The sequence below is a fragment of the Perna viridis genome, chromosome 1 (genome assembly GCF_037379345.1).
Source record: "Perna viridis isolate PV_CMFRI_1.1 ecotype Kerala chromosome 1, ASM3737934v1, whole genome shotgun sequence".
In the NCBI taxonomy this organism is placed as follows: Eukaryota; Metazoa; Mollusca; class Bivalvia; order Mytilida; family Mytilidae; genus Perna; species Perna viridis.
The window spans coordinates 71,997,016-72,013,840 of NC_142445.1; positions in this window are offsets into that span (position 1 = coordinate 71,997,016).

Sequence of the window (16,825 nt, forward strand, 5' to 3'; positions counted from 1 at the left end):
ACTCAACTGCACCATGAAAACTGATTTATTCAACGGGTCATAGTTTTCCTTTCCTCGGTTGTCTACCCCGGACTTGACATTTTATGAGCAACTCGGAGGGTGTTTCTAGAAAAGCAGAGGACGCTTACCCTACCGGTGCACCTGGTCCATGCTCCCAGTTTTAGTGGAGTCCGAATAGCTCATTTACTTTTGTTACTTTGTATGTATGATTTTAGTTACTTTATGTTCTTTGTTGTGTATGTCTGTTTTCCATATCTGGTCTTTGTCCCTGGATTGCGTTCTTTTGATTACCGGTATAACCTTGGTTCCTTTGATTACTCTTAGTTTATTATGGTTGGTATACCATTACTTAGTTCAGAATGACCGGTATACCGTAACTTAGTTCAGCATGTTTGGTTTATCGTTACTTAGTTCAACATGGTTGGTATACCGTCACTTAGTTCAGCTTTGTCAGTTTACAATCAGTTACTTTTTCATGGTCGGTATGCCATTACTTTCTTCAGCATGGTTGGTATACCATTACTTATTTCAGCATGGTCGGTGTACAATTATTTAATTTCAGCTTGGTCAGAATATCATTACTTAGTTTAGCAAGGTCAGAATATCATTAGTTAGTTTAGCATGGTCAGAATATCATTACTTAGTTCATTATGGTCGGTAAACAATTACTTTATTTAGCATTTTCGGTATACCATTACTTAGTTCAGCATGGTTCGTATACCGTTACTTTGTTCAGCATGGTTTGTATACAACAACCTAGTTCAACAAGATTGGTATACCATTACTTCGTTTAGCATGGGTGTTATACCATTACTTAGTTAAGAATGATCGGTTGACCATTACTTACCTTTGCATTACTTAGTTTAGCGTGGTTGGTATACTATTACTTAGTTAAGCATGGCTGGTACACCATTACTTAGTTCAGCTTGGTTAGTATATCAATACTTAGTTCATTATGGTTGGTATACAATAACCTAGTTCAACAAGGTCGGTGTACCGTTACTTTGTTCAGCATGGCTTGTATACACTAACCTAGTTCAACAAGGTCGGTGTACAATTACTTCGTTTAGCATAATCGGTTTACCATTACTTACCTTTACATGGTCGGTATACCATTAATTACTTCAGTATGGTCGGTATACTATTACTTAATTCAGTATAGTCGGTATACTATTTAGATCCTTATGGTCGGTATACCATTATTTAGTTCAGCATGACTGAAACATCTTTACTTAGATCAGCTTGGTTAGTATATCAATACTTAGTTCATTATGGTTCGTATACCGTTACTTTGTTCAACATGGTTAATATACAATAACCTAATTCATTACTTAATTCAGCATAGTCGGTCTACCCTATTTAGATCCTCATGGTTGGTATACCATTAATTAGTTCATCTAGGTCAATATATCATTACTTGGTTCATTATGGATGGTAAATTATTATTTAGCTCAGCATGGTCGGTATATAATGACATAGTTCAGAATGGTTGGTATACCATTCCTTAGTTCGGCAGGGTTGGTATACCATTACTTAGTTTAGTATGGTCAGTGTATCATTTCTTAGTTCGGTATTGTCGTTATATCGTTACTTGGTTCAGAATGGTTGGTATACCATGACTTAGTTCAGCATGGTCCATGCTCCCAGGTTTTAGTGGAGTCCGAGTTGCTCATTTGCTGTTGTTACGTTGTATGTATGATTTTAGTTATTTCATATTTTTTGTTGTGTATGTCTGTTTTCCATGTCTGGTCTTTGTCCCTGGATTACATTCTTTTGATTACCGCTATAACCTTGGTTCCCTTGATTACTCAATAATATTCTTAGATATTTTTATGATATTTTGGCCGTAAATAATGCTAATTTCGAAAACTATATTCAAGATATCTACACAAAAGAACTTAAGTTGACCAAGTCTCACATAAATAGTACTTGTACACCTTTTCTTGATTTAGATATAACACTAACAAATGCCAGCCTTCATACAAAACTTTATGACAAACGAGACGATTTTGATTTTCCTATCAATAACTTTCCATTCCTAGAAGGTGATGTTCTCGAAGCACCTTCCAACAGTTTATATATTTTAAGCTGACACATTCGTTTACTCTTATGAGGCTGACTTTAAAACTGATCTAACCTAAAGGAGGAAACATCGTTTAGCCATTCTTTGATCTCAATTTCCGCTGTATTCAAGAAACCGTGGATCGTTACAGTGTATCTGCGCCATGAGAAACAATTTGTTCAACGTGTCTTAGTTTGTTTTCTTTTTTCTCGGAAGGTGTTTCTAGAAAAGAAGAGGAGACTTATCCTACATGCACCCAGTTTTTAGTGGAGTCCGAGTTGTTCACTTACTTTTTTTACTGTACTGTATTATTTAAGTTACTATATCTTCTTTGTTGTTTTCTCTGTTTTCCATATCTTGTCCTCACCGGATTACATTCTTTTGATTTCCGCTAGAACCTTGGTTCCCTTGATTACTAGCGTCTATCCCGGACTTGACCTTTTATGAGCAGCTCGGTAGGTGTTTTAGAAAAGCAAGGGAGACTTGCCCTACCGGTTCACCTGATCTATGCACTCAGTTTTTAGTGGAGTCCGAATTGCTCATTTACTTTTGTTGCTCCGCTTAATTTATGTTCTTTTTTGTGTTTGTGTGTGTGTGTGCGTGTGTCTGGAAACCTTTCAAGCCAATATAACAATAGCATAAATGTGATGAATTTATTTGACAAAAATCAAAGACGAGAAAGGAGTCATGGCCATTGCCACTATGCGTCACCTAAGTTACATGATGTCTCCATAGATGGTCTCCTTCTTTTGATACAAACACCTCTTGGACTTCATCACATTAGAACCAAACTTTATTCTATACCTCTCACTTTACTATACTCCCTTTACAAAACAAATCTTGACACTCCTATTTCTGACCCCACCTCATCATTATACAGAATTGTTGCCATCATTTTGGATATTGGTTTCCACAGACTCTTTAAACAAGTTTGTGTGAAAAGTCAAGACGAAGAAAAAACGATCATTTCTTCCACTATCGGTTATCAACAAAGGTATAGATGCAATTAATTTGACTAACATCCTCCATTACAAAAACGTTACAAACAAAATTCCCCTATATTTCAAAGATAAATCCATACCAATTATTTCATATTCCTATACTTCACCCATAAAAGGCTATTGCAAAACCTCGAGTTTGAGGACTTCAGGGCTAAACCACCTGACTGTTCTTGCAAAAGCTCTCCATTCAAATATGGTCCTTCTGGTCACGTCGTTACAGGAGATTTAACCATCATCGAAAACGAATCTCTGCGTAATATCCTTTCTAAAGGTCCCAAGTACCGTGAACCCCGCTCCATAAATTGGAATTATAACTTTAAAGTTCTTATGGATGCCGTCGAGGAGTATGCAAGAAAATGGATAAAACGAGAACAAGACATTGATTCTCTGTCAGAGTGGTTATAGGCTGTGAGGTCTTTAATTTTGAAACGAATGAAAGTTTTAAGTAGGTCAATGAGTGTCAAGGCTACATCAGTTTTCAAAGACCCCGATGTAGCAAAAACATTGTCTACTATACATGACATGTTGTCGTACCAGCAGACAAAGCCCAAAACAACATTGTTTTTGTCTGCTAAATGTTTTATATCCAATCTTTATTATCAGAGGTAGACGTAGAAAATAACAGCAGTGATAAAACCTATACTGCTATAACACTGTCCAAAGAAGAGATTGTGGAAAACCATAAATCTGTGCTATCCTCTTTTGGTCTCTCTACCAAGGACGATGATTGTGATTTACCGTCTATGTACTGGATTCCATACAAATAACGTTTCATAGCTGGATCTGCAAAATGTACTACCAAACCTCTTTCAAAACTTTAAACTTCTATACTCACAACTGTCAAGGAGGGTCTGCAGTCCTACCACAATACTTGTTACTCCCTTAGTGGTATTAATTCAATGTGGATCCTGAAAGATCTTTTGGAGACAATCAGTTCAAAACTATTATCTGAATATAATAGCATTAAACCTTATGATTTTTCAACACTGTATACTTCCATTTCCCATACTCAGTTAAAATCCCGATTAAATAACATTATACATCGTTGTTTTTCCAAGATGGTACACCTAGATACAAATATATAGTTCTTGGTAGAGATTCCTCATACTTTGTAAGAAATAATTCCAAATCATCTTCCAAATATACAGAGGAAAATGTTTGCAAAATGCTGGAATTTTTAATCGACAACATATTTGTCCAGTGTGGTGGACGTGTTTTTCAACAAACGGTCGGCATTCCAATAGGAACAAATTGTCCTCCTTTACTTGCTGATCTATTCCTTCACTCTTGAGGCTGACTTTGTAGCTGATCTGATCAGAAAGAAAGAATATCGTTTAGCTAGATCATTTAATCTCAGTTTCCGCTATATAGATGACGTATTATCTTTAAACAATCCTAATTTCAGGAATTAGATACATCGCATCTACCCAAACGAACTTGAGATAAAGGATACTACAGATACTGTGAAGTCAGCCTCATATCTTGATCTACACTTAGAAATCGATGGTAAAGGAAAACTATTGACCAAACTTTACGACAAATGTGACGATTTTTCATTCAAAATTGTCAACTTTCCTTTCATCTGTTGCAACATCCCTTCAGCACCTGCGTATGGAGTGTTCATATCACAACTCATACGTTATGCCAGAGCTTTCCGTAACTACGCAGACTTTTTGTATCGTGCAAGAACTCTAACGAATAGGCTTCCGGAACAGGGTTATGTTGCTACAAGATTGGAATCATCACTGCAGAAGTTTTATTGTCGTCATCAAGAACTCGTGGATCGTTATGGTGGATCCATCTGCACCATGAAAACTGATTTATTCAATGTGTCATAGTTTTCCTTTCCTCTATCGTTTACCCCGGACTTGACATTTAATTGGCGGGTGTTTCTAGAAAAGCAGAGGACGCTTACCCTACCGGTGCACCTGGTCCATGCTCCCAGTTTTTAGTGGAGTCCGAGTTGCTCATTTGCTTTTGTTACTTTGTATGTATGATTTTAGTCACTTTATGTTCTTTGTTGTTTATGTCTGTTTTTCATATCTGGTCTTTGTCCCTGGATTACATTCTTTTGATTACCGCTGTAACCTTGGTTCTCTTGATTACTTTCATGTCTGGTCGTTGTCCCTGGATTACATTCTTTTGATTTCCGCTATAATCTTGATTCCCTTGATTACAAATGGTCCGTTTTGCTCGTATTTGTAAAACATTTGTCAGAACAAAGTCCCCTCAGAAATACCTTTACACCAGGGTAGCCTATTTTACAAACCTGTTTTTCTTTCACCTCTACCAAAGTTTGATACAAAAATATAATAGCACTTGCAGTTCTAAATTAAAAATGGTGTCGCTCACCCAGTTTTTTATGAAAATTATTTTATAAAGTACCTTCTTTTAAACAAAATCCTGTCCTTTATAGATTTCTTCGTAAAGGATACTATTTTCAAATCATTGTCTATTCTTTGAACCTTGTTTTCACAAGTACAGAAATTCGACCTCTAATTGCAACCCTATGTAAAAATTAAGTCATTTTTCAGTATTGCACTACATCTAATATTGCCTGTTAGTATTTACAGTTACTACTCCAAAACCAGTACACTGGAATTGTAGTGACCGATTATTTCTAATGCTGATAATTTTGCTGGCATTGTCATTCTTTAATATGTTCTGAGCTGGCTTTAAATGACTACGGGCATTCTTTAATTGGATATCTTATTTTTTATATATGTTATATGTTGAGGTATTCCATAAAGAGTTTGATATATAACTGTGTGAATTTTATAGTGTGTTTATTTTTTGTTTCAGTTTATTTCTGACCTTACATAAAGGGGGTGATGGTTAATTTTTTTTAAACTAGTTTAACCCCACTGCAGACAGGCACCTATCCACAGTCTTAAGATGTTGGTCATTACTGTGTTTTTGTGTCGTTATTTCATTTTTTAAGTTAATTTGAAGAAATTTCATCGTTCTGTTTCCATTGATTTTATTCCCTTTTTAGGGGGCCTTCTAGAGCCTACTTAAAGATGTGTTTACTCTTATTCAAAACTATTTTGGTGATCTATATAAGTTTATACTGCTTGTATAAAGATTGTAGAATGGTGTATTTTGTGGCGTTTCACCATATCTATTCACATTTCTATTGTATAGCATTGTTCTGTTCAGACGACTCAGGCAGGTTTCCTTTATGTGTGTGTGTGTGTGGGGGGGGGGGGGGGTTGTTCTAAATTTAATTATTTAAGCAAGTGAAAAAATAAAACATAGATAAACGGTTCTTATAATTGTTCGCTTTGATTCATTAACATTTTCATCAACTAATTTGTTAACAGTTTTTTTCTGAGCTTTTTACATACATTTCCAATAGAAGCACACATACGTGTAACAATGTGAAAATATTCTTGGCTTCCAGGTTCATCATGCATTTATATTGATATTTGTTACGCTTTAATCATAATTAACTTTAAGTGTAGAAACTGAAAAAAAATTAAAGGGCAGGCATGTCAACAAAATTTAAGAACACATTGAAACCAAATGTTCAAAATGTTTGCATAGGTGGAACCCTCTCTATATTTCATTTTCGGTTATCTCTACCTGTTAAACGGTAATTATGATACCATTGATGATCATTGTAACCGTCAGTAAGAATTTATAAAATCTTATGGTACAACATGCTGTATATCATGCATTTGGTTTTTTTGTATGTCATATCCTTAATTATTTGGAATTACAATGTATCCGAGAAGTCCTCTAAGCATCTGTTTTAAAATCAAATTTTCTCGCTAAAGTGCTACCGAGTTTAACTACAGGGCCTACGGATAACATTTTAAGGCAATTACGATAATAGTATTACTTCAAAAGATTCTTGTTAATTATTGATTGGTAGAATATCGCCCCGCCTGGAACAAAATGGATGGTTAAATTACAATTAAAAGCAATTCAGAGAGTTTCAAATGGACATTTCTGAATTATTAAAGAAAGGAACAACAGTCATGTAAAGTTCAAGCTAAGCGAATAGTAAACAAGCAACATTACTGTTACAGTAATCCATCCAGATTTATACCATTGATACTTAAGAAATGATAAAAGATCGCGAAATTTCTCAACATTAAACGAGTATTTGTGTACCATTTTCCGAATGTAATGAAGAAAAAACATGTTTTAAGCATAATGTGAACTTTGATACCTTGTTAGGGAGTAACTTTTTGTCTACCTACCATAGTCGTTAATGTAGGACTTATGTTACTTCTGAAGTTAGACCAAGTTTGTGTTCATGAAAACCTTTTTTCTGCTTTTTTTCTGAAAAAAATAATGGGATTTTTTTTAAATCATGTTTTGTTTTTTTTTGTTTTGGTTTTGTTTTTCTGGTTTTGTAACAGTTTTTATTTTCTGTTTAGATGCATGCTGTTTAAATCATTAAGTGTTTTTTTTTTATAATACCACGTTTCAGTTATCGCGCTTTGAATGTGGGAAAATATCATTTTTAAGTCGCCAATATTGTTAGCGACGTCTTCCACTCGTAATATCAGTACTTAATATTCGCATATGATTCGCATAAATTTGTGGTTATACGCCACGTAATACTGCATATCCACACCGTGTTTACCACCATAGCGTCATAGTTCTAGCTTCATCCGATATAAAAAAAAAAAGTACTGTTAAGTATCATACGCGTGTGTTCTACGAGTGTTTCTTGCTTGTACGAAGATGTAAAGTTTACATGAAATGATCGGTTTCCAATTCAGGCACTGGGGCTCGTTACAAAACTATACATAAGCACGCCCTGATATTTGTGAATATTCATTGCCAGTTGCTTAATCTGGTTCATAAACTGGTTTTTATATCTATATATAGCCATTGCCAATTGTTTAATCTTGCTCCGGGTGATTAAAACATTGGGGTTATCACGGTTACGAAAGAGTACGCAATAATATCAAGGGAATCAAGATTTTAGCGGAAGTCACCCGATTTTAGAGTATATCGCATTCGTACCATTTCGTATGTTGAAAGTAAGACAAATCCGTGACAGTGAATATTTGACGATTAGCGACTTTGAACATTTCAGTCTTTGATTTAATTACTTTTGTGTACCAAATTGATACATTTGATTATATCATACTTTCAAATAATTTCTTGTTAAATTGTTTAGAATTTGTGAGAGAAAAGCAAAGGTACAGAACTAGTAGACTAATACACAAACGAAAGATCAATCCTAAAGCAAAGTCTGTATATCAGATATTTGATGTAATGAATGTAGTCTTGACTTAACAGGCTTTGTTATTGTGATCTTCGGAAATTAGTGATAGCGCTAACATATATGATATTGGCTGGGATGACAAGCTGTTTGTTAAGCTAGAACGTATTGATATAGACAGCTTCCAGACATAAATTGGGACTGATGCTGGGATATCGGGAAAGAATAATTTGCCCATAAATTTAAGATTTACGATCGTCATCATAACATGAAAAAAAAATAAAGATTCCTTATCAAATAAAACTTTCCACGTCGGTTTAATGCAAGATGAAGGAACTACTCACTTTCCTGTAGCCTCTCAGTTCACCCCTGTTTTGTGAGTGGGTTAATTTCGTGCTACTTTGTTTGTAATTTACTTTTGTTTTTGTTTTTTTGTTTTTTTGTTTTTGTTACCAGTTAGACTTAATATACATGTCATCAAACGTGTTTTTCTCATTGATACAACCCTTTCATTGTCATTTCGATGTTTGCTTTTCTATATTCCGCCCAATATGTTTTTCGTCTTCAACGGAATTGGCTCTCGAACGATCTGCACAGCTGGTATATTGCATTCAGCAGAAACTGCTAACCCTTCCTGAGAAACTGAGTTAATACCCGGTATTTAAAAGTACTTGTGCTATTTGTTACTTTTTATTCTATTGTGCTTTTTTTATTTGTTTTTTTGTATTTATTTTTTTCACTTTAACGTCCGTACTCACAGTTGTCAAGGAGGGCATTTAGTCGTACTACGACATTTGTTACTCTCGTAGGGGGTATCAATTCAATGCGGATATTGGAAAATTCGAAAAATCCTCAATTCAATACCAGATTATCCATTCGCATTATATCATCAAAGTATAAAAGCATTAAGATCTATGATTTTTCAACCCCTCGACTTCTACTTTTACTTTTATAACTGGGTTATGTAGCTACAAGATTTAAGTAATCACTACAGACGTTTTATGGTCGTCATCATGGATCGTTGCGGTGTATCCATTTGCACCGAATTATTCAACGTGTCACAGTTTATCCTTCTACAGTCGTCTAACTCGGACATGACTTTTTATGAGCCACTCATAAAACACTTATTTTATGTCCTTTGTTACGTGTGTCTGTTTTCCCCGTCTGGTCTTTACGCCCGGTAATTGGTGGGGTTGATTTTGTTTTATAATAGTTTTAACATGGGATTTCCGTGTAAGTAAAAAACTGTGTTGCATTTTCATGTGGTTTTATGTATAGTTAACCGAAATTTAACAATTTGCATTTTAAAACATTTAAGTCAATAAAATGATCGTTTTGAACAGTGCCACAATAAGTTCATACAGTTGTTATTTGATGTTTTTCTAATGTTTTGAGTAAGATTTAGATAACTTTGTTCTACTTTAACTTTTACTTTTGTAGTTCAATTAAAACTGCTTGTTAGACAAATAAGTCACATATTCGACAACTGTTTAAGGTGTTTATAAGTTCATCACATGTTAGGAAAGTTTTTTTATTGACGACATATGCTACTTAGATATCCTAACAAGGGTTTAAAACATAGACTTTTATATTTAGTAATTAGCTTGTTTATCAAGTGTCTTCTAGGAATTGTGAAGACTGACATTCTTAAAACTTCTTATCTTTTGAGTGATCTAGAGTTGAAGTGTTTCATCCCTAAAACAGGTTTTAAAATGTATAATAGCCACTATAAATTTACATAGGGTACTAGTATACTAACTGTTAAATGTAAAAAGAACTTTTTCGAAGATGTGTCACGGTCAAACTTTAAGTTTTATTATACATATTTATATATATATATTGTTTTTGATTTTGGTTCTGTTCTTTGTTTTACCAGATACATTATAATAATTTCATAACGAAACCCATACTTGTTCGATAGAACTTTCCCCATAATTTAGTTTACAAATATAAAGGTTTTAGATATATAAAGAAAAAACGAAAATAACAAAATGTAAGGTAACAATGTGTCTCAATGTAAATGGCAACAACATGGTTGTAATTTGTTTAATTGACAACAATCTATAGTGTATTATGTTTACCATGTTAAACAGTTAGAGTTTTGCACAAAGAAGGAACCTATATTGGATTTTACATGACATATTCTTTACGTACAGATGTTTGAATAGGCAGTGTTAGTACGTAATGAACTTAAAAGAACATGAATGGACATTAAATAAAGAAAACTATTACTAACATCTGATCAATTGGTTCCCTTCATTCGACCTAATGTTATTTTTGAGGTATTTAAATCACTCCCGCTATATAACTACAGAGAGGATAGTTAAGAACAATAAATGACAGGGCATCTCAGAAGAAGATAGTTAGTAATAAAAGGTTTTTTATACATTGTCCATAACAGTCTTTTTTTCTTTCATCTTTTACCTCTATGGTCTTTTTTTCATAAAAAGTGTGGTCGAAATAAGTATACATAGGAAGCTGATATAACGAGAATGGAAATAGTGAATATGTCAAAGAGACAACAACCCCATCGGAATGAAAAATAAAATGTCGGCTCAAGATCACCCATGATAGTTTATTTAAAAGTTTAGTTCTGGTCTTTTTATATTTTCTGTTGCTGAACATCTTAATGGCAATAACAAAAAAAGAATGAATCAATTTGATCGATCTATTTAATTGTCAGGAATGGATTTTAATGCTTTGAAAAAACTTAATACGTTTCTGAAAAAAAAATTCTCATCTAATAAAGCTTCTGTGCTTCATAATGGAAATTCACTTCACGTTACCAATATAGCGGATTTTGTAATATTTTTCCTGCAGAAACTGCAATCGGTAATGTTTCTAAAATTTAAAGAAGTAATTCAAACGTATAAAACTAATAAAGTTAAAGCAGTAATTTTAATTGACGGTTTAGTTACAGTTTGATGTTGCATGATTGTGAATGTAGTAACCAATGTATTGCAAAATCAATTTCCATTTACTCCACGAAGAATGGGATTTTGCTACAAAAATAAAATACTTAAATGACATGATATCCGATATGCCTTAGCATGTGGAAAGAATTTCCCTATAGACATTAAGAGGACCATTGAACTTTATTAAACAATGTTTAAAAATATCTATAATGATTTAGATTTATTAATAGTTGGTAAATAAAGAGCAAGGATCTAAAAAACTATATTTAAAAAAAACTGATGTATGAACGTTCTTTTTCTATTGTCTGCTGCAAAAAATGAGACTCTACTTGGCTGTTCCTTGACCAAAAGCAAATGACACTAACCCCATCAAAGCATCTGCTCCGAGGTTGAGTCCATCATGACGGTTCCCTTCTTCCTTGTGTGTAATAGAAACCAAAGGTAAAAGATGGGTTATGGAAGTACATGGAATATCTTACCTATTACGCCAGTTCTGTCGTGTAAAATATTTTTAAAAGATGTCACAAAAGTTTTCAAAATTTGACATTCGACCTTCACATGGCAACATTTCTTAAATACAACACTTGTGAACATATCAAAGGTTCTTATCTCCGGGAGTATCATTTCAATTGTATTAATTACATTTGATTACTTCAATTAAAAATTAAGATACGCCTTCGTCAGCTTCATAGTTATGTCTGAATCTGTATTGTACATAGATGACACTTGAAATAGAAACCCCGTGACAATTGCTTTCCAGTTTTAATTCTCCTTTCTTAGTGACACTATATCAATATCTTAAACCTATGGTATCCACAAACTCAGTTGTCAAACTTGTCTGACCCTGAAACATATCAGATCTTATTTATCATATATATCAAAATTTGCACTATTACAAATTTAAAATACATAAAACACTTATGCTTCATTCCTTGTATTGCACATGGTAGAACCTCTTGGAATAGATTTGTTGCAACTGCTGATGAGAGGTTGCTCTTTGGAATATTGTAATACAGAATATCGAAATTTGCACTTTATGTATGCTTGTTATTTTTTTGCATTTGATAACCACTGGGTTGAAGCCTCTGCTGGTGGACCAAAGGTCCCCGAGGGTATTCACCAACCCAGGAGTCAGACTCATCTGACCCCGAATTAAAACATATTTATAAAAATTTGCAGTATTACAAATTTCAAACACATAAAACATTTAGGCTTCATTTAAATGAGTCATCTCGTTTGTGGTATAGTTTTTTTCCTAAGTTTTTTTCATCTACGTGAAGGTCAAGATATGAGGCTTACTTCACTGTATCTGTTGTATCCTTTATCTCAAGTTCTTTGGGGTAGATGCGATGGATAAAATGACAAAAAAAAAAGAATTAGGGCTATGAAACGATAATAGGATACGTTATATATATATTGGAAACTGTGGTCAAATGATCTAGCTAAACAATGTTACTTCCTTTGGACAAAAATCAGCTATAAAGTCAGTCTCATAAGAGTGAAGGAATAGATCAGGAAGTAGAGGAACATAATTTGTTCCCATTGGAATGTCGACTATTTGTTGAAAAACTCGTCCGCCACACTAGATTAATATGTTCTTAATAAAAAAAATCCATCATTTTAAAAACATTTACTATGATATATCTGGAAGATGATTTGGAATTTGTTACAAAGTATGAGGAATCTCTTCCAAGTACTGCGTTTCTGTAACTAGGCGTACCGTCTTTTCTTGTCTTACAACGATGTATAATGTTTTGAGTCGGGATTTTAACTGAGTATGGAAAAGCTGTATAAAGGGTTGAAAAATCGTAGGTTTTAATACTATTGTGTTCTGAAAATAATCTTTATTCAAGGGTTTCCAGAAATCTTTCGAATTTGCAAGATCCACCTTGAATTAATACCACTACGGGAGTAACAAGTGTCGAGGTAAAACTGGAGACCTTCTTTGATATCTGTGAATATAAAAGTTAAAAGCCTCGAAAGAGGTGTGGGGTACATTTATCAGATTCAGTTATGTAGCCTTGTTTGTTGGTAAGGAGTATAAGGATCCAATACATAGACGGTAGAGAGACCAAAAGCACGGATTAATAGTTTTCCGCTATTTCTTCTTTGGAGAGTGTGATAGCTGATAATGTCTGTTATTCCTCCGATAATAAACATTGGTTGTAATGCGTTTTTTTGTTTTTAAAAGAAAACACTATTGTTTTGGGCTTTGTCTGCTGATACGACAACATATTTGTTTTATAAATGTTTTGCCTACATCGGGGTCTTTGAAAACAGATGTAGCAATGCCTTCTTGTTCTCTTTTTATCCATTTTCTTGCATGAATCTCCACAACACCCGTGATAATTTTAAAGTTATAAATCTAATTTATGGAGCGTGGTTCACGATACTTGGGACATTTCGGAAGGACCTAACGACAGAGATATTCATTTTCGATGATAGTTATATCTTCCTTATTGACCTGTCCGCTGTGAAATAATCAGTATTGATTTGTCTTTGATATGCGGCGGAATTTTGTTCGTGACGCTTTTGTGATGGAGCATGTTAGCCAAATTAATTGCAGCTATACCTCTGTTGACAAACAGTAGTGGAAAAAAATATAGTTTTTCTTCATTTTGACCTTTAATATTTATAATTAGTCATCACATGTCATGCTTAAAGTCGACCAAAAGCGCATAGTTTTTTTTATATTTATTGAAACTGCTATTACTTTTTCCTGGTCACAAATGATATTGACCTTTCAATTGAAAAATTTACGTCATGGGTAATGGGAATTTTTTTTATTATTTTTTTTTCATGAATTTTTTGGTAAATGCTTCATGGGTTCGTTTGATATTGAAAATGTGTAAGCCAATTTTGTATTTCTAATGTGGCAAATTATCTCGTCTTTTATGGAGATATTGAATACATTTTATGGACAGCTTGACTTTTCTATGTACTGGAAAGTCTCTTCTTTGTACACGTATAGGTTTTCACATGCGTCACCAACAGTGATATCAGTTCTTGTTGCCGTTTCACTCCGTCATACCGTCCGTTCTTCTGTCACATTGAAGGTCACTTACATTGTGTTTTCTGTAACTCAAAAATTATTTAAGCAATCTTTTTCAAACTTTGTGCAGTGATTACATACATAATGAAGATGTGCACCTCTCATTATGGAGACATTAAATTATTTTTTCCTTCATTTTAGTACGTCGAATATTTTTTTGTCACTTTATAATGTGGACAGTGCCCTCTTTGTATAATATCTAACTCAAGAAGCATTTTAAAAAGCAACATTTAAACTTTGCACAGGCATTATCCACACAATAAAGATGTGCACTTGCTATTATTGAGAATTTATTTTATTTTACATTTAAGCTTGTTGAAGTTAGCCTTTTCTGTCACTTTATGTTGTGAATAGTTCTAACTTCGTGTAATCTGTAACTCTAAAACCAGTAATATCTAAACTTTGCACAGTTATTACACACTTATTGAAGATTTTCATCTAATATTCAATGGAAGTTTTACAATTTTCACCAACATTTTCAGCATGTTGAACTCTTTTTAAGCAGAATATGGTATCGTTACTACAGTACTTTTGGGTATTTTTAACACACACCACTCTTCCAAATGAAAGAACATGACCACTTTAATTTAACTGTTATTAACAACTCAAGTTGTGATGTGCATTGCCTTTAATGGGCATCATGAATAATGTAAGTATAATGTTTTATATTCATAGGGTCCAATCTGAATGTTAAATTGTTCTTGATAAACTATTAAAAATAATATATACAAACACGTTACTGTAAAATTCTTGAATATTTTTTACAAAAATGTATATTAATAGCTACATCACTACTCATTTACAGTACACTCTTTTTCTCTAAGATCGTTTTTACAATTAATTTTTTTTTCTAGCAAAATTTTGAACTTGTTCATAACAAATAAAGGTAGTAATCTAATTGATATATCGGGAAGGGAGGTAAAGAAAGTAATTTAACTTGCAATGTCTCGAAAAATGCTGTAGTGTCAATATTAGGACAATTTAGATACATCAGAACCAAAAACAAAGCCTGAATATTAAAACAGAAAAAAATTATATCTACATAAATAAGGTAGCGAACAGAATAAATGAAAAAAAAGTTAGTACCAGTGCTACCACAAGAAAAAAAATACATATTAGATGTTTCGGAAAGATAAGCATGTATTGAAAGTGAGTTAAATCCAACAAGGATCTACTTAATAAATGTACCTTTCTGGCAAACTGTGTCCAGAGTGAGCCACAATATGGTCCCAAAAAAAGCACTGGAGCAAATACATAAGCGATTAACACATGTGAAGCATTGATAAACTTGTATTGATTAAACTAGCCACTACTTTCTGAGTTTTATTGGCAAGCTTAACCCATGCCCCAATAGGGACCATGCAAGGTCCTGTAAATAACATTATTTGATGTTCTTTGTTGTGTATGCCGGTTTTCCATGTCTGGTCTTTGTCCCTGGATTACATTCTTCTGATTACCGCTATAACCTTGGTTCCATTGACTACTCTTTGATATCATTTACACGGCCGTTTGTAAAGAAAAATAACATTCTCTAAATATTATGAATTATACGACTTTTTGGTGCCAAAAAACATGTGCAATTATCGTCATGTATATAAACAAAAGATACTTACATAATAATGACAAAGATTATGTAAAAAATATCATCTTCTACAATATATAGTATTGTACTAGGGTCTACATAATAAATAAATCCGTCTCCATGATAATTTAGCCCATTAAGGTCCCATGATTGTACTATGTTAATCCAGTTAAGGAGCCGTGATTGTAATGGGATCTGCATAATTATACAGCCAACTAAGGAACCTATATCGAACTACGGCCTGCACGTTAAAGTACACAAATAAGAGGCCACGATCGTACAAGATGCTGCATGTTGAATAAACACACTAAGACGCAATAATTGAAGTAGGGTCTGCATGGTTAATCAGCCATATAAGGGATATTATCGTGGTAGGTGGTATATGTGGAATAAACCAATTAAAGGACTGTGATCGAACCAGCGATTTTATGTTAAATAAGCCCATTAAGTGCTTGATCTCACAACAATCTGCATGTTAAATAATAGGGGTCATGATCGAGATAGAGACTGCATGATAAATAAGCCCACTAAGGAGCCACTATCAAACTAGAGGCTGCATGATCAAATATAGGCTGATGTAGTCTATTTGTACTAGAATCTGCATGCTAATCAGCGCGCTCAAGGGCCATGTTTGTTAACAGTTTTGAGTTTAAATTTAATTTTTCGCATATAGAGAAGTTTCAAAATGATATAGACCTTTTTATTAATTGTTGTTGACGCAGAAAAATAATTATTGGTACGTTGTTTAGCTATCACCTGCCAAGTCCTGTTTTTCGGGAAGGTTCAATTTAGGTAATTATATATAAGTTTATTTTCTAAAGACTGATTAGAGACATCCTCTGCAATAAAATCCTTTATCGTAAACAACACTGCATATGAATCAGGTTTAAGGGTTATTTTTCGGATGATATTCTGTTTTAAAGGTATTGGGAAAAAGTGATTAAAAATTGTCATATACAAACTAGACATAAGTTAAAATAAAGTTACAAGCGTCCATTAATCTTTTTATCATAAAATTGACGAATAAA